The following is a 27,818-nucleotide window of genomic DNA, read 5'->3' as shown; positions in this document are numbered from 1 at the left end:
CTAGTTTCCCATGTGACTTAATCCAGGTAACAGAACTCTACAAGAATAATAATCTAACTGAAATGAGAGAGTGAGAGGAAGTGATCGAACAAGCGAGCAAATGAGGGAGATAGCAAGAGAGCATGAGAGAAAGAGAGAGAGAGAGAGAGAGAGAGAGAGAGAGAGAGAGAGAGAGAGAGAGAGAGAGAGGAGAGAGAGAGAGAGAGAGAGAGAGAGAGAGAGAGAGAGAGAGAGAGAGAGGAGAGCCATGCAAACTCATCCCAGTATTGAGCAGATGATTAACCCCATTATGTACTATAGATAAGGAACTCTACAAAGTGGTTACAAAAGGCTAGTGTTTATGTCAAATCCCCACAACTGGATTCTGACAGCTTTGTAAAAAGGAGAGCTATCACACTGCCATAGAGAAACTAAAGTGTACTCACCATTATGAGATACAACCAAAGAAAGCCCTATGTGCAGCCTATATATTGCTATTTTGACCTATATGTACAGAAATATAAACCCAAATTATCCATAACTTTTATAATGTAGTCTGACTCATGTATTTTGTTATAGTAATGAAACCTGCTGGTAGAGATTGTGCAGACTGTCTGCATTATGAATGCATTCTAGTTTCCTTTCTTGTGTAATAAAACACTCTAACAAGCACCAATTTAGGGGCATATTTCAACTTTGAGACTGCAGTTGTCCCTTGGAAGATGTTAAAGACACAGATACTCAAGTAGAAACTTGAAGCAGAGTCCATTGGGAATGTTGTTTGCTGGCTTACCCACATTCACATGCTTAGCTAAATTTCTTATAGAGCCCAGGATACCTGGTCAGGAAATGATGCCATCCCCATTAGGATGGGTGCTCTTATAACTACTAAGATACACCCAGATATGCCCACAGGCCAATCTGATATAAGAAATCCATCCATTGAAACTCCATTACCAGGTGACACTAGGCTATGTCAAGTTGTCAGTTAAAGATAGGTAGTGCATGAGCTTTTTCAAAATGACAGCAGTTGTTTTTTCCATCTTGTTGAACAACAGCTTAATTGTCCAACTTGAAGGAGTGTAGATATTACCCGCATACATGATCTAGGAAAGGTGAGCCATGAGGCTGGGTAGAGTGATGACAGGAAGGACTAACACTGCCAATATGATAACTCAGAGACTACAGCTAGTGAGTGGAGTGTTTATTAATAAATAGCCTCTAACTACTGCCACCAAATCCCTCTCCCTTTTGTCCCTAAGTCCCCTGAGTACTGGGACATAAAAGACCAAAACAAAGAAGTCTTCAGATGTCTCTATAACTTAAGTTTAGTAGATAGATACTTACAAAAACATCTTAACAAAAGAACAGAAAACAAAACAAAAGAAAAGAAAGCAAGTGTTGAGTCATCTGGCAAGAAAGATTCCCCTCTTGTATCTTATGCTTTGTAGTATGGCCTTGTCAATATCTTCTCATTTGTCTGTGTTTATAAAGAGTCAGAACTCTAGCATTGCTGTATCTCTTACAGCATTTCCATATATATATATATATATATATATATATATATATATATATATATATTAGTTATTTGTCCCATGAACATTTATTAAGACAATAAGATGTGTAACACAGGTTGTAGCTCACTAGGACTCTAGGACTTAAAAGTATTAGTGTAGCTATGCATATTGGAGCAAACTGTAATTCTAGCATTCATGACTAAAAGATATTAAGAGACTCCAGTCTATAAAAGAAAGGCCAAACTGCTAAAGTCTTAGACTTGGCTCTGCCAGGATTATGCTATGAGACTAGAGGTTAACAGTATATGTTTCTCTAAAGAATCATTTCCAAAACAATATATAATATAAAAGGCCCTCAAAGTTACTTTTAGATCTCTGATATATTAGTATTCAATATATTGGGCATAAATTGCAAAGGTGTCTTATGACCATCTATTTTCTCATTTCTTTCTCTTATCAATGTGCATAATCAACCAAGAACTCATTCAATCCATTTCCTAAAAGATGATACTATGGATTATGAGTATGTATGCTAATTCAGACTTCATAGCATCCAAAATATAGTGGTTTGACACTCAGAAAGCTGGATCATAATGAATTCTACAGAGTAGTTAAAACACAGAGAACATTTAGAGAAGCCAAAAATTAATTAATACATCCACTCATCTATCTACCCACCCAACAATTTAGAGCATCTGTGTGGTTAGTGAGATTTGTTTTCTGTCCAAACTCCACTGTTCACTGTAAGGCTGAACACAGAGCTCAAATTGAGATCTTCACAACACACAGAAAATATTCTCAAAGATGGAACTCAAATAAGGCAATCTAAATTCTTTGGATTTTATTGATAGAGACACAAAAATAGTTTTTGCTTACTTTGATAATCTGCAAGCACAAAAGATTTGTTGTAAGATGTCCAGTGGCTATGGTGTCATTGTTTTGTCACATAGGGAAGACCTCCCATGAGCAATAAGTTTGGGGTGAACATTTGACAGGAAGCAGAAGTAAGAAGATGTCTATGTATACAAATGATGGAGATATACAAAGACAGACTTGGGAAGACAGAGTTCAAAATAACTTAAGGTTAAATCCTGTACCAATTCTTGCGTGAGGCTGGACCAAGTTTGAATTACCTAATTATAAGTTCAAACATACCTTTTCTTTATGTCCTTTACAACTTTTGATCTATGATTATATAACTCATGACCTCTACAGTCTGCCTCATAAACAGGTGATGTGACCTAGCATGGCACTTCATTCATGTGGAGGAGAATGGAGTAGAACTGAGGGTCAAAGACAAAGAAACCAGTTAGAATAAGTGGGGATCTCGGAAGGAAAATGCTAGACAGAAACTGTAAAAAGGCACTAGGATTAGCAAAGTGCGTAAACTGAAAAAAGTGTCAGAAACAAAATAAATAATAGTAGCTGGTAATGGACTCAAAATGAGGTTTAAAAGATGGAATTTTAGCTTGTTAATTTTCTCTGAGTGGATGATATTGATGCTATTGGAATAAAGAATACAAGAAATGATCATATTTAAAGGTTGGTAGCAAGACCATTAGCTAGTAGCATGAGTGGCAATGTCATAAATTTAAGAGTCCTCATTGAAAACAGGAAAATACGGCATAAGAGGATGTCTGAAGAAAACACTAAAAAACAGGCACTAAGAAACTCCAATTAAATAGTAGAGTAACAGCAAATAATACAATCAAAGCAGAGATGGTTCAGAAAGTATAAATGCTAAGGTTTAAAAAAATGTTGCCCAAAGGTCTATATTTAAAAGCTGGATACTTGGCATATATATATTTTTGAAACTGTGGACCCTGAAGAGGAGGCACACACTATAGAGCCTTAGGTCATTGTGAACCTGCCCTAAAAAGAGATTGGGACATGGCCCATTCTTTCTCTTTCTCCCTTTCTCTCTCCTTCCCCTTCTCCCTCTGCTTCCTGACAAGACATGTCAACATCACACATGATGTACTGTGTTTAGTGGAGATCCAAAGTAGGGGTGTATTTGATTTGTATTTGGTCATCTGTACTCTGAGCCAAGAGCAACTTCTATTTTATAAGCATCCAGTGGCAGACATTTAATTGCAATAATGTGAGGCTGATTAACACACTAAGGAAAAGTTTATCATCCCAAAAAAGGGAAAAATGTGAAGATTATTAATTTAAGGAAGATGGAGTCAAAGGACAGCCAGAGGTACCCCCCAACCAAAATGGCATTTATTTGTGATACTCAAGATGAATGGACAATTGCTATGTTTAATGTCCTCTGAGAAAATGATTCCATGCCCTTCCACTTAGAGCTCACATCTCTTTTCAAGGGAGCAGTTCAGATTTAATCTAAATTTCTCATCCTGAAACTCACTCTCACATTTAGTCTCTCTCTCTCTCTCTCTCTCTCTCTCTCTCTCTCTCTCTCTCTCTCTCTCTCTCTTTTTCCTCTCTCATCAGAGGTTGAAATCTGGTAATATCTCTCCTCAAAGCAATCCTTCAAATATGTATGAGGAATTTCCCTCAGGCATTGCCTCAAAACTGATATCCATTATTCAAGGGAGATATAGTCTAATATTCTTCTCCTTCCAAACATTTATTTGCACAAACCTGTTTCTCAACCTCCTTGACCTCTCTGAACTGTCTCTCTCCTGACACATGAGTGCTAAGTTAGACCTTCCCTGCTAGAATGGATTTGATCAACTGGGGGGAAGACAAGCCTGACAATCACTGACTGTGATGCTGCCCATGGTCCTTTCCACTTCTTTTTTTCTAGTTTTTAATTTTTCCTTTTTTTTTCTCTACTTTCTCCCTTCTCCACTTACCTTCTAATATGATCCAGTAATAGCAAGGAACATCACTGCTGCCTTTCCCTTTGTCCTAGGGCTCACAGAGACAGTGGCTCTCATTTGCATATGTCAAACAGCTTCTGATACACACTTCAGCTATGCTTCACTCACCATGCTTATCACTACTAGATGCTGTTTTCTTCACTTGTCTGTGTCTTTTGTGGTTGTCTGCTCCCTCAAACTAAACATGAGATCTTAATTTTATTCATGCTTTTTGGCAAAGATCGTTATACAGTGATACTAGACTGAGTCACATAACTGCCCCTTGGTCAAGGTGACATAAACAAACATGAGATAATGAAGCCATGAACACAGGTACATCAAGACTGTCCTTCGAAACACGTCTTTGAGTTATTTCCTCTTCAAAGTCAACTACCATAATTTAAAATCACAAAGAAGCCATTTGCTTGAAAATTTGAGGCTCTAGTTAAGTGTCATGCAAGCTATCATCAGCCAGTAAAGGCTAACTTGTTTCCCATTCCCGAGATATTTTGTAATAGAGTCAAAATTCCAAATCTAGCTGCCTCATCTCCAGGACCAAACAGAATAGATATGATGTGTCTCCACGAATCCATGTCTTAGTTACAGAACCCAAAACAAATAAGTGGTAGTTATCTACATGGTCAAAGTGCCACAGCACCCCCTGCTACTCTTCGAAGTTCAGATCTTCCATGGCAATCTTCTCTTCACAAGAATCTGATTTCCTAGACAAACTTGACATCATTGGAAGTGGCTTAGTTTATTGGGTTATTTCATCTTCTTCCTTCCTGACTAGCTATGAAATTTGCAAAATGAATTGAGATTCATTTCAGTCATAAACACATAGGAAATATTAATCAAGTACAGTATATGAGAAATGTAGAAAAACATATTATCAATCTATTAATGTCCTATGTTAACTGAGTTGTTGTGTTAATGCTAGAACTGTTGACACTACTGTTGCCATGTTCTTCCTCTTTGTTCTTGAATGGCTATAGCAGTGTAGAAATGATTCTGTACAGAGCAACAAAATATTTAAGCATAAATTCAAGTTCTGAATCTTACTGATAATGATGAGCACACTAGAGAAGCTTATTTAAGATTTCTGAGGCTTTCTTACCTTATCTGAATGATATGGGTGGGAGTGTAGAGATGCTTTGACTGTGAAATAAGATAACATGACAAGGTGTTCAACAGAGCATCTCCTTCACCAACAGTATTTTTTAAATGTTGTATAAAGTGTTCCTTGAAGAGCTGAGTTCTGCACACATCTACACAGTTTCTGCCAAATGCATGTAGCTATAGAACATTTAAAATGTATATGGTCCAAACTGAGATAAGTTATAAATTCCAAGCACATGCCATATGTTTGAGATGCAGTAGGAAAATAATCATGTGGTTAATATTAAGTACATGATTTATATTTTGTTATATCCTGTTATAACATTTTGTCTATGCCATAGATGTACAAATTAACACCACTGTTTATGTACATGTTAACATATGTACAAATTAACATATGTACATACCTGTATATTAATTATGTAACTATGTATATATGTACAAATTAACCCCACTATTTCCTCTCATTTTTTAAAAATCTGGTTGCTAGAGAACGTTAAATTATGTGATTTCCATTAATGCCCTGCATTATAACTCTGTCGGCAGCACTGGGTTGAAGATTTCTCCTGAAATTTCAATTGCAATCACATAAAAGCTCAAAAACAAAGGAATTGGTAGAGAAAATTGAATTCTTAACATCCTCAGCATTATGCAAATGTGATTCATGCTGAGAAGGAAGCATTATAGATGTCAGTGTCTTTCTGAGGTAAAGCATTAAATGGTCACAGGTAACAAGAAGTTTCTCTTAAATCTAAGTGACAGTGTGGTGTGGAAGGAACAGTTGCTTAGTGAACTTCAGTGAGGCTCATGGAGAGGAGCAACTGTGCTGCAGTACTTGAACTTAGTAACAATTCCATAGTGCCACTCAACCCACATAACTCAGCATAGAGACAGAAATCTCCATAGAAAAGAAATATTACATACTTATACAGTATTACAGCTACCATTTGTTAAGTACTGTTTGAACCTGAAATGCTTCCAAATACATGTGTGTTGAAGCCTTGATCCCCAGTGCATCACTGTTTTAAGAAGGAACTTTGGGGAAGTAAATGGAATATGAGGGCTCTGATTTTATCAATGGCTTAATCCGTTGATTGTTTCATAATTAGATGAGCTATAGGCAAGTGATAGAAACTTAGAGGTTGGGACCTAGCTGAAGGAAGTGATCCTTGTCAGTCTATACCTTATCCCTCAACCCTCTTCTGCACTCTCTATGCTTCCTAGACACAATGAAATGAGCAATTCTGTTCACCATGTTCTTCTCTCCTTGTTCTGTCCCACCACCAGCCTAGTAACTATGTGACTACAAACTGAAATCTTTAAAACCATGAGCCCAAGTAAACCTCCCTCTTTAATGTACATCCCTCAAATATTTTGTCATAACCACAGAAAGTCAACACAAGTATTCACTACACAACTTTGCTTTTGGTAGGTGCTGTGTGGGAGTCTGCCAGGGTCTAGCTCTGACCTGCTCCTACCTATGAAAGGGTTCTTGGGTGAAGGAGAAAGGAGTGAGGAAATATTAGATAGAAAGATAGAAGGAGACAATAAGAAAGACAGAGACACAGGATAGCTTTTGGAGTGATGGGGGAATGTCTTTTTGTATGCTGTGAAAATATGTTGTTCTGATTGGTTGAAAAATAAAGCTTTTGGCCAATGGTGAGGCAGAATAGGGTTAGATGGGACATTATAACTACAGAGGAGAAAGGACAAAGCCAGAACAGAGGAGACACTTCAAGCCGCCACCATGAGAAGCAAGATGTGAAGATACCGGTAAGCCACGAGCCATGTGGCAAAGTATAGATTTATAGAAATGAGTTAATTTAAGATGTAAGATCTAGCTAGTGAGAAGCCTGAGCCAATAGGCCATACAGTTCATAATTAATATAAGCCTTTGTGTGTTCATTTGGGTCTGAATGGCTGTGGGACCTCGAGGACGTGGGAGCTGAGTGGGCACAGGAAAACTTTCAGTTACACAGGAGGGCCCTGGGTCAATAACCAGCCATTCAGAGCTTTATTCAAAGGGCTCTTTATAATATGCCAAGGGAAGACATAATAGACCTCCCCTTGAAAGATCAAAGCACACTGTACAGCCAAGTGTAGACCCTTCCAAACACCTGGTAAACATGCCTGTGGCCAAATCATTCCTTTAGGTAGCCCTACTGGGTAAAGCAAGCTCAGATATTCTGACCTTGAGTAAGGTCCCACTAGGAAGCCTCTGTAGGCCACCATAGTGCTGCCATTAGTCTAGCTGTATAGATGAGGGAACTCTGTTAAACAGCTTCAGCCTGCACTGTGCTCAGAGCCCCACAGAAAGAGATTGGAGTGATGGAACTGAACACAGTTCATCCAAACCCCTTTGTCATTTGAACCTTTGATCATTGCTATAAATGCAGATGAGACTCTCATGCTGTAACAAAACTGAATGAGGTGATGGACCATAAAGCCAATATCTAAGGAGAATGTGTATTTCTATTGTTGTTGTTGTCACAATGGGACATAGACTTTAAACAATTCTGATCAAACAAGCCCAAAATAAAAGCTCCAAAAATATAAGAAGGAACAAAAGTCAACTTTGTAAATTCTGATAGGTTAATAGTGGCCCAGATAGGGATCAACAAATGTTAGAGAAGAAATATTCAACAATTAATCTATAAAGAATCCTTACCTGTGGCTATTGGCCCCGGTTCCTACATGTTAACTACAACAAGTGTCTTGGGTCTTTCCAGTTCTCCCTTCATTTACCTTCATACCACCAGAATTCAGTCACAAGATTTCTGTATGAAGTAAAGTGTGAATGCCCTAAGAATTCTGAGATTTTGTAAAAGTTGGTGGGTTTTGTTTTGTTTTCTTTTCTATGGACTATAGCAGTCACTGGGGATTAAGCAGAGATAGAACTAGATACAGGGAAGATTTAAGGAAATCTCTTAGCCGAAATAAGCCTGCAGCTAGAAATAGTCCCTAAGAGTGTCGTAGAGGGTATAATGGGACCAGCAGACTAGAAGACCTCCATCTGTACACCTTACAACACAAGGACCCCTCACAGGGCAACAGTCAAATATCCATAGCAACCCAACCTGGCACCTCTGTAGACATAATTATTTTGACAAATTAATTTCTGCTCAATTTGATGTAGAAATTAAAAACAGATTAGCATATTTTTTCCACATTTGAGGTCATATGAATGCCATCCTCAGTGCTCCTTGGTAGTAAACCCAACTAAGCCTTGAAAGGAAGTGGCTCTACTGGTCCCAAAACTGCTTGGTTCTAAGTCCAAATCATCCCTACACAAGAAAATATGCACCATGGGGGGCAATCAAGGTCATGTTCTCAGAAGGAACACATCTTCTGAATAATAATATGGTTTAAATGGTTTTCTGTGCAAGTGTAAAATCAGGAAGACCAACTTCTGGGTAGTATGGAGAGTCTCAGCAACAAACAAACACAAGCATTTCTCCAAGATTAATACTATTTCCATGTATTTGATCAGTTCACAATATTACCCATAAAGCTTGTACTTTCCTAGTTTCAAACACTAGTCACTTAAGTGAGTTTGGCAACACCTTTTGGAGGCTCCATGCAGGGCTGAGAATTAAATTCTTGAGTGTCCAATGCCTTGCCATTTAGTTTTTATTGTCTGAATAAAAATGTGATGCCTACAAGCCAGATTAGGAACAGAGCCTCTAGTCAAGCAAGGCACAATAACTTCCCTCTATCTATACATTTTAATCAGAGTTTAACTTTTCTTTTCCATGTTTTTCCACATAGTTTCCAATCTAGTCTTCTACAAAGAAACGTGAATCCAGGTAAGGTAATTTACTTCTTGTACACAGTGAGTTATTTGAAAGTTGAGTGCTTGGTAAAAAGATGCATCCAGTTTTATACAAATAGAAAAGACTCAAGAACATTATATTATGGCAGATCAAAGCACACAGCATAAACATCTGATGACCTTTGTTTATTGGTGCAAATCTCTGTCATGTGTTGACAATTACATTTGTTTTGAAATAATTTCTTGGGATGTCAGTTTTGATGTCTCTTAGTGTAATCCTGAAGTCCAGTTTAGATTATTGATTTGAACCTACTAATGAGTTTTGTCTATATAAAAATGTGCCATAACCCCTAGAATGTGACTTTCTGTCTTTCACATGCATCCCATCACAAGAAGTAGATAGCAGCTACTGATGTATCAAAACTAAGTGCATGTGTCTTCCTTCAACAGCTCATAAAAGCACACTGTAAACTCTGAGTATGAAATGCATACTGTGATGTGACACTCTTGGTGGCATCCTCCCTTCATTACAAAAAGGCTGGACAGAAGCCCAAACTTCAGGAGAGAGTATGAATTTTGGAAACACAACTTCTTACTGTCTAACACTTCTTTTTAAAATATTTAAGTTGTGTGAACACATCACAGAAAATATAACACTCTGTGTCATCTTTAAATCACCCTGGGTGGGGATTGAGCCAAGAATCCATCAATCCTAGACATAGAAAGAATATCACAGGAAAAGTTTTCCAGATAATTTCTGTCCTGAATTCAAATCCTCTGAAACTGTCTGTGTGCCATCTCAGGCTCTTATAGGACTAACCAGACAAAATGAGATAAATTACAGGAAGTCCAGTTTCAGTTACTCACTCAAGAACTTTGTTACAGTCCATGAATAATTAGTAGTAAGTCTCCTGAATCAAACAGTGGAAGTGTCTTAAATCTGTTGGATATAACAGAACAATACAAAACACAGGAACTCTATGCTCAAGTTTGTGTCTCTCCACTTTTCAACTACATAACACTGAGAAAAGTTATTTGACCATCCCTAATCTTACTTCCCACCTTTTATAAATGGAGATAATTACAGTTTCCACCTCATTGATATTGTACTAAAGATGGATGGAGATAATTCATGGAAAGTGCTGAGCACAGTATGTTCATTACAGTTGTTACAATAATCAGTCTAATTGCGGCATCTGTAGCATGATCCTCCTCATGCAGATTTCACTCCTTAGAGTTCTACTTCTTCCTATTAGTTTTTGTCTATTTTGCCATTTAACAAAAAACACTGGACACTCTTTTGCTTCGTATCCTGTAAACCTTTCCCAGGACTTGGGGAATAATTACCAAAGCCTTGAAGTTGATATTCAAGTACAGCTTCTGCAAAGCATACTAAGCTTGGGTGCCATTACTTCCTGGGGACATCTACTCAACTCAGACAAAACACATTCTGATATTCTCCTCTGCATGCCTCCTGCTTTAGAATTCTGAGATGTGAGAATCAGCAAGCACTATGTCAAGTGATTGCTGGATAAAGATTTGAGATCCAGCCTATTTTACAGCTGAATAGTCCCCAAAATGCCACTTTATGGATGATAAAACTGAGGTCAACTGGCTTTCAATGGTCACACAGCTATTTATCAGCAAATCCTTTGCTGGCTTGCCTAGAGGGACAGAGCCTGAGGGCAGCCTATTAGGAAAAATATTTGTCAGCAATGGACCACAAACTCACTGATAGGGAATGTTTGTCCATTTATGAAATATGGGGCAGAAGGTGTGCATCTAATAAGAAAAGGACATAACGTTTGTTTTGCTGTGAGTGTAAGTTACATCCCAGGCTTGCAATGCAGGGAATTATGGAAGGGGGTGGGTGACTGGGAGAGTGTTTCTGAAATGATTCCTTGTGATATGATCCATCATTAATTTCAAGCACATGGTCTCTCTGACTGTATTTCGTCCTGACTGACACTCCCAAATATGCAAATGAGATTTGCTGAAGTTGGAGATTCCCTGATATATTTGTGGTCAAAATGATGATGAATAAAACACAAGACTCAATAGTACATTATGCTGAAGGGAAGTGGGCCTGGCACTAAGAGCTAAACTGTGATTTTTCTCTAGGATAATTCTAAGAGTGATGCTTCATTTATCCAGTTCTGTTGCAGTCTCTAAAAAATAATAGTGAAAATGAAAACTGTGTCTTATACTACAGCTGTGTCTATGTACACTGTATATACAGTAAAATGAAATAATAACAGACAAATCTGTTTACTATTCATCTATTTTAGGGGAAACATTGTGAATTAGAATACTTGCCATAAATGGACCTTAATTTGGTTTTTGGCTTTGAGGCTCAAAACCAGTTCTGCCACTACAGTCAAAGATGTCTCATTGGAAAACCTTCAACTGAGTTATTATTTGTTTTTCATCTTATATGAATGAGTGTTTTGCCTTCATATAGGTATTTGTACACAGAGGCCAAAAGAGGACACTAGATCCTGTGGAACTGGAGTAACAGAAACTTGCGAGCTACTGCGTGGGTTCTGGGAACTGAAGCTGGATCCTCTGCAAAATCAGCACATACTCTTGAGTGCTTAGCAATCTAGCCAGTCCCAAACTATGTTTGCTTTTAAATACACATAGATCATAAAAAACTAGTAACTGCTGATATTGTCTAGCTTCCCAGGTAGCCTCTCTTAGATTTGCCTAGGCCCCCTTGATTCATGGTGATCAGACAGAAGCAGTACATGGAAAATGAAATGCATGGCTTCAGGAGCCCTAGCCTGGGCAGTTTACTTGCAAATGGGCTAGTTCCAAACAAAGAATGCTATTACTTTTCTTTAAGAAACAAAACAAACAAAAAACACTCATGATTCAATCATTTAACTCATTAGATACATGACAGAGGCTTTAGTTCCTAAAAAGCTGACTGAGTCAAATGTGAGTCAGGAAAGACATCCTGGAATAATGTGCAGCAAAATCCAGAAGATATTTCCACTGTGTGCCCTGCCTCTCGCACTCATCCAGTTTCATGCACTAAAAACAGTCGGCTATTTAGGGCCAACACAGAAGCTGCACAAGAGGCGTGCAGACTTCTCTGCCCAGGAGCTGAGGTCTGATTTGCATTACCTGTCCATCCTGGTCATGACCCACTTTCATATGCACATCAGTGCCCCGGAATCCCTATCTGTTCTAACTTTGAGGACTTTTGCAATGGCTAACAGTGCTCAAATCTGTGGGCCATTTTCTCCACATAATTTGCATCCTATGCAAGAAAGCATTTGACGTGCAAATGGCAGCCTGTTTTACTGCCTCCTGTGGGGATCCCTGGAAATAAAACCTTTTCCATTGAGCTGTATCAAGCAGCTCTACTAACGTCCTAATATTTGATGCTGCCCACCATACTGACACTCAACTTAAATCAAGTTAATGTTTGACAAAACTTCTTTGTGTTCCACTCTATACCCTAACATTCTATCCAGCCATCCAGCATAATACAAACTTCAAATGCCTCACCTAAGTATTGCAGTGGACTCATTCCTTGCAAGAGTCTTGAAGGAAATATGGGGAAATGAAGTATTTGGGGTTACTCAGTTGAAAGCAATAAAAAGAACCTCATTACCCCTAGGTAGTACAGTTTCCGCAGGAACGCAGACAGGTTCAGGAAAACACCAGGAACCTCAGGATAGTGGAGAATTAGAACTATGGACCAGATTCTGCCATAGAATCAGATGGGTAGAGGCACCATGGCTATCTTCTCCATAAAGGGAAGGCCATCACTACAGAGGCACCACCTCTACTATACCATTATTGTTATGATTGAGATGATCCCTCATCATCAATGTCAATGGCTGCCCTCTCCACTTACCCTCCCTCCCTCATCCCCCCCTCCTCCATCTCCTAGTCCTCTCTCAAGCTCTCTTTCTCTGTATTTGTACACACAAAATGTATTGAATACAAATTTAAAACACTGAGAACTTGGGGCTGAGTTGTTGCTCTGGCTTCCACAGAAACTAGTAAAAGCACTTTCTGGTCCTTTAAGACTCTAAGTAGAAGGAAGTTTCTTTTTATAGGAAAGTTTTTATAGGCACCTATTCTCCAAACACAGAGGAGTGATTCTGTGACCAAATAGAAGATCAAGCAAACAAAGTGATAAATGTTCACTATGAAAAATGAGTTATAGACAGGAAGTGTTCTTCTGGGATGCCAGATCATTCAAATCGAGGTCTTGAATGACTGAACGTGACTCTATCCCTGCTTGCATCTGGGTATCTCTATTTTTGTCCCTGTAGTCTTTTTTTTTTCCCAACAGATGTTGGTAAACCAACCCAAAGAATGAGATTAACAAAGATGACAGATATTTTTATAGCAGAATTATAATTTAAATTTAAAAATATTTAGTGCAACACTTCAGTGAAACACATGTAACAATACAAATACAAAAGTGAATGCAATGATATACTTCCATTCTATTCACTGCATAAATAATTTTATACGAATATAATTTCATGTCAGAGATGCCTTATAATGTAGATCACTACATATTAGAGAAACTGAGAAGAAAAAAGAAAGGAAGGGAGGAAGGAAAGAAAGAAGAAAAATAGATACTTGCACAACTGGTAGGTCTCGGGGCCAGGATTTGAAGCAGGGCAGCTTGGTTTTAGAGCCCATACTATGCAGATGGTGCCTTGTCATGTCTTATGTGCACAGGGACAGGTGGGTAAATGTGACTTAACAGCAGCACATAAGGAAAAACAAATAAACAAATAAACTGTGGAGCGTAAGTCCTCTGGGTGATGTGGCTGGCAATAAAAGCTAATGTAATGTAGCCTCAGGCTGCAATAAAAGAAGTGTATAGAAGTGAGTTGATAATCTATAGTCTAGCTGCCTAGATTTCAGTCTACAGTCCATTTCTATGAAGAGGTTTGGAGAGAAAAATGAATGGGCTGTGTAATCTAGACACATGGAGAGTGGAAGAAGCCATCCTGGTAGATAAATAACAAATAGTCATACTGTGAAGGGAGAATTACTTTTATTTTACATGGCACCAAAAATCAAAGAACATAATCTTCAAGGAGTCTGAGTTTGACTCAACCTAAGGAACTATTTCTCACAGTTGCATATGTCAATGTGCCAATGATATTCTTAAAGGGACAATGACTTGCACATCAGCAAGGGTACCACATTATCATTGGTGTGTGATAGCCAAGACACGACCACCTACTGGCACAATCCTTTAGTCTAGATGGCCTCTAAGGTCCCTATTTAACATGCAGGAGTTGGATTCCATCATCCCCTTTAAAAACCATCTTTGCTCAGTGAGGTGGAAGTGCCTTGTTCTTTCTTCAGCCCAATGTGCTAATGTCTCCTTCTTCTGCATCACCGACTGCTGCAAACTCAAGTTTTATAGGAGACTGAGTACTTTCTGCAGTATAGATAATATCAGCTCACTCAGAAAATTCCTTTGTGACTTTACCACAACTGTATGTTCAACTTACAGCCCTTTAATGACAGAATAATTAATCTTAAGCCAACTCCTTACAGAGGGTCTTTTGAGGTTTGGGCTAGGTAAATGAAAGCCACTGCTGAAGTTTGGATTTTGAGTGTACCCTCAATACACATGTGTTAAAGACTTTCCCTAGTATGGGTACTATTAGGAGATAAAGGAAACTTCAGGAGGTAGAGCCTGATGGGAGGTCTTAATATCACTAGGGCTGTACCCCTGAAGGGGACTGACTGTCTGACCCAGATCTCTTTTGTTTCCTTCTTTTTGCTTCCTGATAATAAAGGAAGTGATCACACACACACACACACACACACACACACACACACACACACACACAGACCCCATCATGATTCACTCCCATCATCATGGGCTGTCTTGCCAAAGGACAAGCCAAAAGAACCAATCCATTATGGATTAACATTGTGTGTTTTTGCGTTATAAACAAATCACCCTTGGTACAGGGTGTTAGTGCTAGAAAGCTGAGTGTCACAAGCAACATTCTCATTTATCCTGAGGAGAAACACAGAAAGGATACATCCTGGGGAAATCACTACACAGCAGGAAAGAGCTAAAGGCCAAGACCAATTACAAAATATTATCAAACAGCATACCAAATTGACTATAGACTCTCACGAAAGAGTCATATAAAATCTCATAGTTTAACTTGCTGAGGCTGTGACATACTGTATCTTTACACAATCTTGAATTAAATGATGTTTTTAAAGTCATAGATCACAAGTATATCTACTAAAATTATTCTTAAATTAAATACACACACACATGGTGTGTGTGTGTGTGTGTGTGTGTGTGTGTGTGTGTGTGTGTGTGTGTACATGGGAGGTCACATGCACACACACACATGGGTTTGTCCAAATGAACCTGACTTTTGCTTGCAGATAATGAAAAGAGATTGTGTTAAGAGCAAAGACAGCCCAGTTCTTTGTCAGTAGGAGTCTACTATTCACTCAGGGGTAACTATGTCATTTTGGATTCACCTACAGATGCTAGAACCTCATCTCTACACGAAGGCTTCCTGGAATAGTGCATGATTTCTCTAATGATTTCATACATCTGATTTCTGAGAGTTATATTTGATAAAACCAAGTCCTCAGCCCTCATTATAATAAATAATCCACTCACTCAGCCACAGCGGTCAGAGTGCAGCTTGGAACATCACTTATCATCCCATTTGTCAAATTTTAGGGGTGAGGTGGTAGAAGAAGATGGGAAATGAGCATGGTAGAAAATCTGAGAGCCATATATCATCAGTTTGGTTAGACTCTAGATGCCAGGACATGCCAACATGGTACCATGCCAACATGGTAGCCAAGCTCTGGTATGTGGTGCCTGGATCTGGATCTCAGGTTTGTTTGTGACTTGCAGTAGAACACTGAAAATGAATGTTTTCACCCTTTGTAAGATGCTGACAGTAATTTCCAGTGTGCCTATGAGTAGAAATTCTGAGAGTGTGTGGAATCCTTTTAGCATAGTGCCACACTGGCTTAGTGCTCAATAAACTCTAGACCTCAAAAGTTATGAAAAATCAGTTTCTAATATCTGTAGTGTTATCAAGAAAGATAAGAAACATGCCGGGACACAAAAGTGTAAATCCTTGGAGGAAGTTACACAAGGAAGCATTTAAGTTCCTCCTGCATTAGACAGGACATTTTAATGAACAAAGTTAATGAATCACCTGCTGCTTCCCAGGTTCCCTGAGAGGTGGTTAACAGGCTGCCATCCATTGAGGCATTTCAGATGCTTGTGGGATCATTGACAAAAAGAAACCCTACTGAGAAGAGTTAAACAAGTAGCTCTCAGGAGCTCCTTTTATGGACTGTGCAGGGTACTGGGGTCACAGGATGACCTCATATTTTCTACCATAACACTCTGACCCTGATTGCTAGGGAGGCCCAGGCGTATGACACACACCCCACATAGTAGGAAACTGCTGAGCACTGGGACTCAGACTAGGTTTGCAAACTCAGCCTCAAGTGTTTTGAGTTTCCCTGAAAGCTATCCATCTCCCTCTTTGGTAAAGAGTTTATAGTCCCTGCTCCTATACCGGCTATGTAATGATAGAGGGAGGGGGCCAGCATATGGCACGTAGTAGGATCTCGAAGAGTTGGCTTTCTCTGCTATCCCTGTTACCAGGTGAGTAGAGCAGATATTCTTGTTCATTGGCAGGAAAGCCCATGAGAGAACACTGGCCTGGGGCAGGAACAGGTGCCTCAACTAGGCTGCAAGTGGAAATCAGCAGGCAGCATGGAGGGCCCAGGAGCCTGCAAAACCCAGACTGGCTGAGTGATAGGGTGTAAAAACAGTTGGGAAAACAATAGAGTGAGACCCCTGTTTGTTTGTTTGTTTGTTTGTTTGTTTATTTTAGCTAGAAGTCAAGTGACTGTTTTTGTCTGGGCCCATCACAGACAGAAATCACCAGGTGGGGCACAAACTTCTTCAGCTGTTGTCTCTTCAGGAGTTAAAATTGTCACTGTTCAAACCCCTTGAAATCCCAAACTACATTTACCTGAAAAACAAACAGGAACAGTCTTGAAATTGAGACAATTTATCAAGAGACTAATTATCTTTTAAGCTCGTCTGGAATAGTAATGAGCCGTTTTTCACACGAAAGCAGACCCCTGATGGATATCTCCACATCCCATGCTCAGGCAGCTTTCCCGGGAAGACGTTACTTCGGGGTAACTTCCCACAGCAACCCATATGTGAAATGAACAGTGGGAACAAAACTCACAAATGTACAAAGGAGGCAGGAGCTTCCTGGAAGCAGTAACCATCTCGAAAATCTCCACTGCCTCCCGAATATTATAAATGGAAAAAGGATGGATCACTTAAACACATGAAATTATTCAAAAAAAAAAAAAAAGGAAGGCACTAATGAACATTCCATCACTTACTGAGAGATGTTCCAATCCAGAGCAAAGATTTACATCTAGTCATGGAAAGGAAGAGCTGCTGGCTGTCATAGTTAGTCTATAATACTCAGTCCCAGTTCTGTGTGTGAGGAAAGGACTGTGTGTGAGTGTGCATGTGCCTGTGGAGGCCACAGACAATTTGAGATATCTTTTCTCTGCTGTCATCTACCTTGGTTTTTGAAATGGGGTCTCTCATTGAACCTGGAGCTCACTAATAAGCTAGCCTCACTGACCAGTGAGCCTCAAGGATTTGCCTGTTTCTACCTCCCAGGCACTGAGACAAAAAGTGTATGCTACTGGCTTTTTAAATGTGTTCCAGGGGTTGAACTCGGGTCCTTGTCTTTACTTAGCAAGCACTTTGACTGGCTGCAGTGTCTCCTGAGCCCCCAGGTCTATTTTTAGCAGTTGGTAGCTTTAGTGGTTATTTGGGGATCACTAGGCATTGGCCTAAACTTGATTTTTACCTTCATAACAATCCCAGGACACAGATATTACTATGGGGTCTGTTTTCACAGAAGAGGCATCTGAGCCTTAGCATAGATTTTGTTAGTCTTCACCAGATATCCATATACAAAGGAGCTTTAAATACAGCATAATTTCAGTGCTGACCAGAGGTGGGTGAGACCAGGATCAGATAACGAGCTCTCAATGAAGGATGTATGTGGAGATTAAAAGAAAAAAAAAAAGAATCCTGGGTAATCAAAAGAAACAATATTTAATACTATATTTTAAAATCAAAATTATTGGAAAGAGCCTGGAGAGATGGTGTGGTGGTTCACAGCACTTGCTGCTCTTGTAGAGAACCTGGGTTCAGTTTCTAGAACCCACACTGCAGCTCACAGCTATCTGCAACTACAATTCCACATAATCTCATGCCTTCTTCTGTCCTCCATGGGTACCAGGCACACATATACTTACATACATGCAGGGGAAAGATTAATATGCATAAAATATACAAATAAATCTGTTTTAAGAGATGGTTGGAAAAATTCATGATGAATAAAAGACAAAAAGTCTTCAATAAGATCAGGTTTAACCCTGCACATACACGCCTAAGCTCATATTCTTAGTCCTCATCTTAGCCATGCTGCTGAGCAAAGCTACCACCATGTCTAAATAACTGGTCCAATCCTCAGTGAGGGTAAAACCTGGCTTAACCATTCGACGACATGCCCATGGGCAAAATGTTCCCAAAGACCACAGTGAATTCCCACAGTTTGATCATCAGTGCTGGTCATACCCAACTTATTCATATAGAGAAGGATAATCCAGAGTGGATAGCCAGGCCTCTATTTAAAGTCTTGCTTCATTGCATGGACGTAACGAGAACTGGAAACAGATCTCTATGTATCTAATATTAAGACTAGGGAGGAGCCTCCTACCACTCAGCTCGCTCTGACAATTAGGTCACCCTTACACTGAAGTTGTCACTGTGCCTAAAGCCGTTCCACACAAAAGAACCAAAACACTGACAGCTGAGTTTAATATGTAAAAATCACCCTAGTAGAATGGACCAGATAAGGAAGTAAAGGCTTTCCTTCATCTGTAGCAGCCCAGAGTATCTGATAAGAAAGCAGTGCTCATCCTCAAGTATTGTTTAAGGAGCCCACAGTTACAGAAGACACAGAGTAGGTCTCTATTCACTGCTCACTGCTGCCAGTAGAGCCATTTACAGCACCTTCCAGGCTCAACTCCCAAAATGTTCTATCTGAGGACCCTGGGAGATTGAGAAAGTAAGAGAGAGCACCACGGAGACCTGTATTTAGCCTGCCATGACGAATAGCCCCCCTTGTCTCTCTCATACTCCCTCTGTTTTCTTTCCCCTTTCCTTCTCCTCTCCTGCAGATTCTTTCTCATTTAACACCCTAAGATACCAGACTCTCTGCCTGAGCTGAAATCTTGAAATGACAGACTATGGGACCAAACGCTTTCTCCCTGAAAGTATCCCAGATCTCTACAAATGTCCCTTAACCAAACAAAATGACAATGAAAATCTTGTCTCCAGTTCTAACGTGAATTCTTCACAAGCCCTTAGAAGATAAAACTGACTTTTTTTTTTTAAGTTAAATCAACTGTCTGGTAGTGAGTGAGCATCAGTTTACAAAACACTCTATCTTACTTTCCACTGAGTGACTTAATAGTCCCTCCCATAATCCATTTACATTGATTCCTGCTTCATCAAATGTCCACAAATTTCAACACAGCTCAGAGCTGCAAAGAACTCTACTGCTGAACCACCGGGGAGACAACTCTATTCAGCTTTTAAAAAAAAATACAGGAATATCCACTTAAGACAGTACTTACTTTTAATAGAGCTTTCCTCTTAATTATAACATAGCATTTGTTCTTTCAATTCTTCTGAACTTTCATAATGACACCATCAAACAGTAACAAATATAAATTTGTGCAGCCTGAAATGTGCAATTTAATCATAAACCATAATTTCCATATCACTGAGGGAAGAAAAAAAACCCCAATGATTAAATTTCAGTGATTGAGGACCAAACTTGAATTAAATTTTGCTTCATGCTAAAGTTAAGTTTTATACAGCAATATCAGAAATGATTTAAAGGTAAGAGTAAAACATTACTGCTATATTAAAACTCAGTACTCCAAAGTGTTTACTAAAAATTAAAGTGTAGCTCTTTCTTTTTTTTTTTTTTCAAACTGCAAATGCCTTTCTAATGTCTTTTAAACCTCTTGAAAGAAGAGGTAATGTTATTACAGAAGTCTCAGGCATACTTCCTTCTTTCCTCCCACCTGTGATTTATTCCCCTCCCTGAATCAAAACTCTCTTCCTATCACAAAATTAAAAACAAAAAACAAAAACAAAAACCCCAAACCACCATCTGTCACCTATCCATCCACCCACCTATCTCGCAGATAGCAGATAGCTGCCTCAGTGAGAGCTAACCTCATTTATCCTCTGCCCAACCCCCACTCAGGTTTGACTTAGACAATCTCAAATCACAAAATTTCCCAACTTTCTAACAAGTTGCAAAGTGAGAAGGAGAGACCGCCGGTGACAGATCCTCCACCTCGGAAGATGCTCATGCACACACTCCACCGGATCAGGAGCCAGAGCCTCAGAGATGGGAATCTTGCCTCTCCGCGGAGGTACGGACAAGGCTAGTAACAAAACTGCTCTTCATGTGCTCTCAAATGCAGAGGGGCCCAAACTAGGAAGTTGGAGAAGGTCACCATTGCCCTCTAGTGGCCAAAAGTGCAATCTTCCTCAAAGGAGTCCATTTTCAGAGATGGACAAGGATCTCAATGTCAGTGTAAAATTAAAGCAGAAAGATGTTTAATTATCCTCCTCCACTGTTTTTGTTAGTCTTTCCTGTTTAGAAAGGAAACTGTAGATGACCACCATCACAGTAATCCTGATGGATCAGTAAATTCATGTGGGGAAATCACAATGTTTCCAATTTTCTCCTGCTTTTCTTCCTTTACTTTTTCCCCAACAAACCTGTGGATTTTGCTCCTTTTCCCATTAAAAAAAATAAATTCCAGTTTTAAAGAGGATATATATATATATATATATATATATATATATATATATATCATTTAGTTTGAAATAGAAATATTGACTACTTCAAATTCTAAGTAAAGAATGAAAGTTCTTGACAAATTAACCAACTTCTGGTGGAATAACGACCGGTTTTGTAAAGGAGAAGCTCATTGCAAATATATTTTAATGAACTAAAACCACTGGCTAGTGAATATATAAAGTGAATGTACATTTCTAAGGAAATACTTGGAAATTTAGAGCAATTCTGCAGACTTGATTCTGAAACAAAAATGTTCATTGCCTTCTCTCAGCTCCATGAAGTGTATTTTGTTATTACTAGCCAATAAATAGGTAGGCCTATAATCAAAGTAAAAAATAAAAGTCAATGTTGAAAATAAGCTCAAATAAACTTAGCTTGCTTTTCGAACTTCCAACATAAAAGCATTGGGGAAGCGGATTAAAATCAGATTTGTAGACCTTGTTTAGCTTGTTCAGAAAAAAAAAAAGAGAGATTTACATATAACAGATCCAAGTTTATGTGAACCGTCTGCTTCCTAAGTTATTGGCATTCATAGGAAAGGCTTCAAGACACACAAAGCTCATGGGAGTGTGGTTTTTGTAAATCAAGCCATAAAGTCAATGTCATGGTGATTCCCACATGAGGGTCCCCAAATCTGGATCCTGACAAAGCAGCCATGTAATTCTATTCAAAGTAAGAGAAAAACCATGAATTACGAAGCGATGTGCATTAAAGGGGCATGAAATTGATCCATATTCCCCCAAATGATGACACAGCTCTCCAACTCTGCACCCTCCTCCCACAAATAAATATTCTGCAGCCACCACACTAAATGGGAAATATGAGTTCTGTGCCATAAAAAATATAGAGCCGTAACTTTTAATTTTTTTCAAATTAACAAAAGATTGCATCTTAATTGAAAATAGAATTTAAGTTTCAAGTAATTTGCTGTGGTGCACTGATAAGCGTTCTGAACATAATGGAAGTTCTGGGGTGTTATCAAGATGGCCCAGTACTTCCACAAGAACTGTTTCTAAAAAGCTTTCCTCTTGTTCTTCTTCTTTTCTAGTGTGCAACAAACCCACTTTGAACAAATCTCTAAGTCTCGCCTCCCCAGATTGTCCTATCTATTTCCATCCTTCCTAAGCATGCATTTACTTGTTCATCCCCTACCCTCAGGGGTGGATGTAGTGTCTCTCTCTCTCTCTCTCTCTCTCTCTCTCTCTCTCTCTCTCTCTCTCTCTCTCTCTCTCTCCCCTCTCCCTCCCTCTCCCTCTCCCTCTCTCCCTTCCTTCCTGCCTCCTTCTTTCCCTCTCTCCATATAACATACTGATCTACTGATCAGTATAGGCAGACTTTGAACTAACAATTAAAATAATGACAGTAACCACTGGTTATTACTAAAAATAAAAGTATAGGCTCCAAGTACTTCAACATGCTAAGATTTAACGTCTCTGGAAGCAAGATGCAAAGCCCATTTTCACCCAGCAAAGTTTCCTGGCCTTTGGATGCCTCTGCCTGGTCTCTATTGAGAACTGCTCACATTCCTTTGTACTAGGCAAAACAGATGTTTTGCACAGAGGGTTCGAATTCCAGGGCCTAACTGATCAACCTAAAACTTAAGAGCCAGAGATTGTGTAAAGAACTTAACATGCCTGTGGCTTCAAGGTCCCTCTAGTACTGGCCATATCTATGTCCCTTTGTTTTGTAACTTTTAGTCCTTTGTCTACCAGAAGAGAAGCAGACTGCCTGCAGACAAGGTTGAGCATCACTCTCTAGGTTCGGGGGCTTCTGTCTCCTTGCTCATAGGAAAAAAAAAAAAAACAAAAAACAACTCCAACATTAATAAAACCAAGGTCAGTCCCTTCTCTTTTTCCTCTGCTAGCCTTAAAGGCTCTCACACTCAGCTCAAGCTGGCTAATGTGTTGATGTGCCGCTGAGGGAGCCTCGGTCCTGAGAACACATCTGCATGCCAGTCCCCCGGAAAATCTAGACACCCCGCAAAATCCTCGCTGCAAGCCCTAACGATAAGGAAATTGATTTATCCTGTGGCCAGATTAATTATCACTGCTCTCTGTGATTAAACCGAAAACTTACTGCTTCCTAGTACACAGATAAGAACGATCAGGAAAAAATAGGAAAAGATTTGGGAGCCATCATAAAAGACTTCTTGAAGAAGGAACGGAAGGGGAGACTTTAAACAAATCTCTACCCTCCTGCAGTAACAGGCTTTCTTTAACAAACCCACTCCCAGCCCTTAGGGACGACCCTTCTTAGTGCAGAAATGGCACTGTTAAATAATTAGAAGATGCGATTTCTTCATAGCAGTGCGATAGCCTGTGAAATTCCTGCTGCATTTATTAGCAAAAGCAACAGGGCTTCTTCGAACATCTAGCGAACCTTTCACCCACGGAAGGCAGGAGCGCGGAGCTCTGGCGAAACCCTGGCCTTGGCAAGAAAGAGAGCAGGAAGCTAGACCCGTGGCCTCCTGGGTCCCACTTTCTCCAGGGACTCTTTACATCCCAGAGCGAGAAGACCCTGCCAAGGCGAGGCTGGGTAGGAGCGAGGGGGAAAGATGCCCCTGCCGCCGCCCCCTTCCTGCCGCTCCTGGCCCTCCCTACGCGGCGGCTGGGAGGCCAAGCGCAGGGAGGGAGGCCGAGCGTGCTGAAGCTAGGGAGGCTTGGAGCGCTCCGAGAGGAGGCGCAGGCTTTCGGGGAAGGTTTGACTCTCAAAGTTAACATTGACCCTGGAAAGCTTCCTCTAGCCCAAGCCTGAGCCCAGCCTGAGTGTGAGCCTCTCGCAGACCACCCCCTGCACCAAGGGGCGCTTAGGAAGGGCGATCGGAGCCCCGGAAAAGGCGCTGACTGGGAGGGTTGAAGCGCTCCGCAGCCGCTGGCCTGGGAGCCGCAGTCGGCAGACCCGGACCCACGCTATCAAAGTGCTGCCAATCGCCGCTCGTCTCCGGCCGGCCGCTTGCTTTCTTCTGGGCTTCCCCCCGCACTCTCTACACCGGGACTGCGTTCTGGGTAGCTCTCTTTGCGGAGGTGCTGGAGGACCCCTAGGAGCCCTGCAGAGAGCTATCCTGTACAGGGAACAGGAGCGGCGCGGGCGGGCGGCACCGCACAGGGGTCGACTTTCCCTAGAGACATGACCGGAGAAGTCTGCGTGTCCAGAGCTCAGCTCTGCAGTCCTTTGCCCTAATCCATAGCAAGCCCCCTATGCTGAAGCCTCGGTGCAACACTGTCCCCCACCCAAAGCAACACATCAAAGAGCGGGGGAGTACACATCTGGCGCCTCAACCCCCTGCTCTGCCCGCGCCCACAGCTGGCTGCCTTCTCTTTTTCTCTAAATTTAAAAACAAATATATTTTAGCACCCCCCCCCCCAAAAAAAAAAAGCCCTCCCTTTTTGCATTAGTGATCTCCATCAACCAGCAGCCTCCCCCTTTCGTAGACAATCTCTTCCAGGAGCAATTCTTTTCTCTTTCTGCCTACTCCGAGAAGCCCCATCTAGACGGGGGGCTAGAGACTGGCAGAGCACCTCACCTGGAGCCCTAGTGGGCGAACGCGACCTCCCGGCCGGCGGTCCCTGGCACTGGGTGTGCGCAGCGGTGTCAGCCCGGGCCCCAGTCCGAGTCCCATTCACAAGTCGGCGGCGGCTGCTGCGAGCGGCCCCCGCGGCATCTGCTCCTCGGCCCGCGACGCTCCCCTCAGCTGGCGGCGGCCGCGGAATGAGCCGCGGAGCGCGCTAGTGGCAGGAATGAGAAACCGGGGGGAGGTGGCGGGCAGGCGGGCGGGTAGGGGGGAGGAGGAGGGAGGCCGCCGCTGGGAGGGAAGAAGAGGGAGGGGGGCGGAGAGGAACCGAGCCTGCTAGACGCGGAGAATTGGGCCTGGAGGAGGCAACGGGGCCGACCCTGTCCGGGCCCCTCCCTCCGGGAACCCGCAAGATGCTAAACCCAGGGATAGGTGGCCGCCCCTCCTGCTCCGGGTCGCGGCGCTCAGTCTCCTGTGGGGGCTCAGACTGAGTCTGAAGCGACTGAAGTTGGGCTCCGGGGATACAGAGCCAATCAGGAAGGGCGACGGAGGGAAGCTGGAGAGGGCTTGGGAGCCCCCATTTTCCTCTTTTCCTGAAATCCGCTCCAGATGGACAAGCTAGGGCCTCGACTGGCCGGCCGGAGGGTGGATTGGATGGAAGGCATTGCCCAAGTCGGGGAGGCAATCGGGAATTTGGGAGCGCCTTCTATTCTTTATCAGTTAGCACCCCACCCTCTAAAAATCTCTCCGCGTTAACCGCTCCTGCCCAGCCACCCCCTCGCGCGCCTTCAGCACCCCATCACCTATCCTTTGCGAAGTCGGTTTTCCGGGAGAGCGGTGAAGACACTGAAAAGAGGCATTCGGACTTGGAAAAAAAAACTCAGCCTCTGTGGGTTTTTCTCAATTTTATTCTACCGTATATGCAAAGCCTCGGCGGGTACGCGAGGAGAGCTTCCTTGGGGTCAGCCAGCCAGGAGTGTTCCTTGGTTTCTGCCCAGCCAGGTACAAGCAACACCCCTACCCCCATCCCATAGTTTCACTTGTTGCCTCCCCCACTGGTCACCGCAGAGCCCCTCAAGGACCCAGAGAGAATGCCATTCCGCTAGAGGATGGGCCTATGTGAAGAATAGCCAGGACCCAGACTCAGCCTCCTGTTTATCCCTTTCCCTCAAGGACACACTACAGCAAGGGAGACCCCAACCCACTTCCTGCCCATTATAGAGGTGTCTGGGCAGAAGGGCTGGGTATTCCGAAAAAACGCCAGGGACTAGGCGGGGCGCTTTTGGTACCGAGAGCAGTGAGGGGACCTGCTCTGTGAACGTGGAGTCATGAATGATCCGTGCCTCCATGGGGACCTTGGATTAGGACAACTTTCCAACCTGAAAGGTGGTGGGAAGAGCAGAGATGAAATTTCCACTGGGTGAAGGTTGAAAAGGAATCTTGAGGGTCGTGGTGGCGTGGCAGTGGTGACCCCAAGAAAAGAACAATAAAATAAATAAATACATAAGACCCAAGGGAAAAGCTGGGCGATGCAGCAGAAGCAAGAAAACCAAGAGGCCAGTAACGGGGACCAGAAGTTAGAGGGAAAGAGGCCAAGGAAGGAAGAGAACGCCTGGGATACAAAGCGCAAGGGGAGGACACTTGAGGACCCAGGGAGAGCCTATGATTGCTGAATCCCAGCACCAGAGCTCTTAGCCACCAGCCTAGGGGGCCCGGAACTTTCACAGATTCCTTGGTTTCCCTTGGGCTCCGGGAAATGTGACCAGGAACAAGAGGTAGGCAAGACTGGGGGAATATCTGCCTTGTGCTTGCTTTTTCCACAGCACCTCGGGGTCCCTGTGACACTGGGTGCTGTCCCCCACCCCCACCCCAGTCGCCATTCTGCCGGGAAAGAAAGCCTCTGTCATTCCGTGTGGACGTGGCCTTTAAACTGCCCACTCTTCTTCTAGGAAAAGAGGGCGCTAAGCTTCCAGTTACCCACTTTACTTATTCCTCCGCTTACCTCACTCCGGATCGTGCCCAAAGTGCCAGGCCTCCCGCCGCCACCGCCACAACACCCGCCTTGTAGCAGCTGCGGCACAGGGGAGCATCAAGTGCTTCTCTGGAGAGTGCAAGCTTCTTCCTGCTCCTGTTGGCTCAGGGACTTAAGCCCTTTCCACCATTAGGCTAGGTTTTGCTTCTTCTTGATCTCTTTGGCTCTGTCGTGCATCTGAAGTCTGCTCTAAACCTTAAAACTTTGGGTAGTTTCCAAACCGCCACCGGAAGTCCCCACTGCAAAAGAACACAGAGGCTGCTACCTAATCATTCTTATGTACAAGTGATGTTACTGGACAGGAGGAGGGAAAAGGGTCGGACTTGCCCTAGTATTTACTCCAGTGTGGCTCTGAAAGGGCTTCAAACCTTTGCTGGGATATTTGCATCCTTTCCAAGTGGACATGAAAAGAACAAACGAAACTTACAGCTAACATCAATGTAACCCTTTGCTAGAGAGAGGCTCAGAGCCAGTGATGAGTAGGGCACCCATGAGCAAAGTCTCATGAACTCCAGTGGGAGGTATATCTCAGGCTGAGCCTGTTCACTTCTGACCTGACTTTAGCTGAAAATTGTCCTCCCCTTTCTGTTCAAGATTCATCAAGTAACAACAATTGTTCTTTAGACTGTTTCATGAATGATAACATAATGGAATCTCAAAAATGAAGTTAAATTTCGCTTGGTAGGTTTTAACTGGCATTGCACACTTTAATCAGAGTTATGTAGTGGATAGCAGAAGTGAACGGTCTTTACACAATTCTATGCCAAGAATTCTTTCTCCTCAAACTCAGAGAAAGCATGCCATACCAAGACTGGCATATGAATGAATGTTCATAGCAGCATTAGCTACAGGGTCCTACATATGGAAAGCAAAGCAAATGGCCATGGAGACATGAGTTGGATATATAAAAAGTGATGTGTCCTTACTAATGGAGCATTATTCAGCAGCAGAAAGGAAAGGGAAACTGATGCTTGTTGGATCATGAAGAAACTTTAAAAATATGGTAAATGTGAAAAACAATATCACAAATTGCATGATTCCACTAATATGTAGTGTCACAAAAAAACAAGTTT

The 27,818-nt window shown here is 41.7% G+C and overlaps 1 protein-coding gene across 2 annotated transcripts in view; it reads right to left on the bottom strand.

Annotated features, from left to right (window-relative positions):
• Window positions 1–26,913, bottom strand: part of Cdh11 (cadherin 11) — a 164,482-nt gene extending 137,569 nt beyond the window's left edge. The window contains exon 1 of one of the 2 annotated variants that reach the window (XM_042277240.2): window positions 26,716–26,913. The gene's annotated coding sequence lies outside the window, so the exon portion shown is untranslated. Of the gene's footprint in view, window positions 1–24,725; window positions 24,928–26,715 lie in introns of those variants that run through there. The other variant, XM_006978483.4, reaches the window with a different exon arrangement.
• Window positions 26,914–27,818: the final 905 nt, after the last annotated feature.

This window comes from Peromyscus maniculatus, chromosome 5 (assembly GCF_049852395.1).
Source record: "Peromyscus maniculatus bairdii isolate BWxNUB_F1_BW_parent chromosome 5, HU_Pman_BW_mat_3.1, whole genome shotgun sequence".
Taxonomy (NCBI): Eukaryota; Metazoa; Chordata; class Mammalia; order Rodentia; family Cricetidae; genus Peromyscus; species Peromyscus maniculatus.
This window is presented reverse-complemented; position numbering and strand designations above follow the sequence as displayed.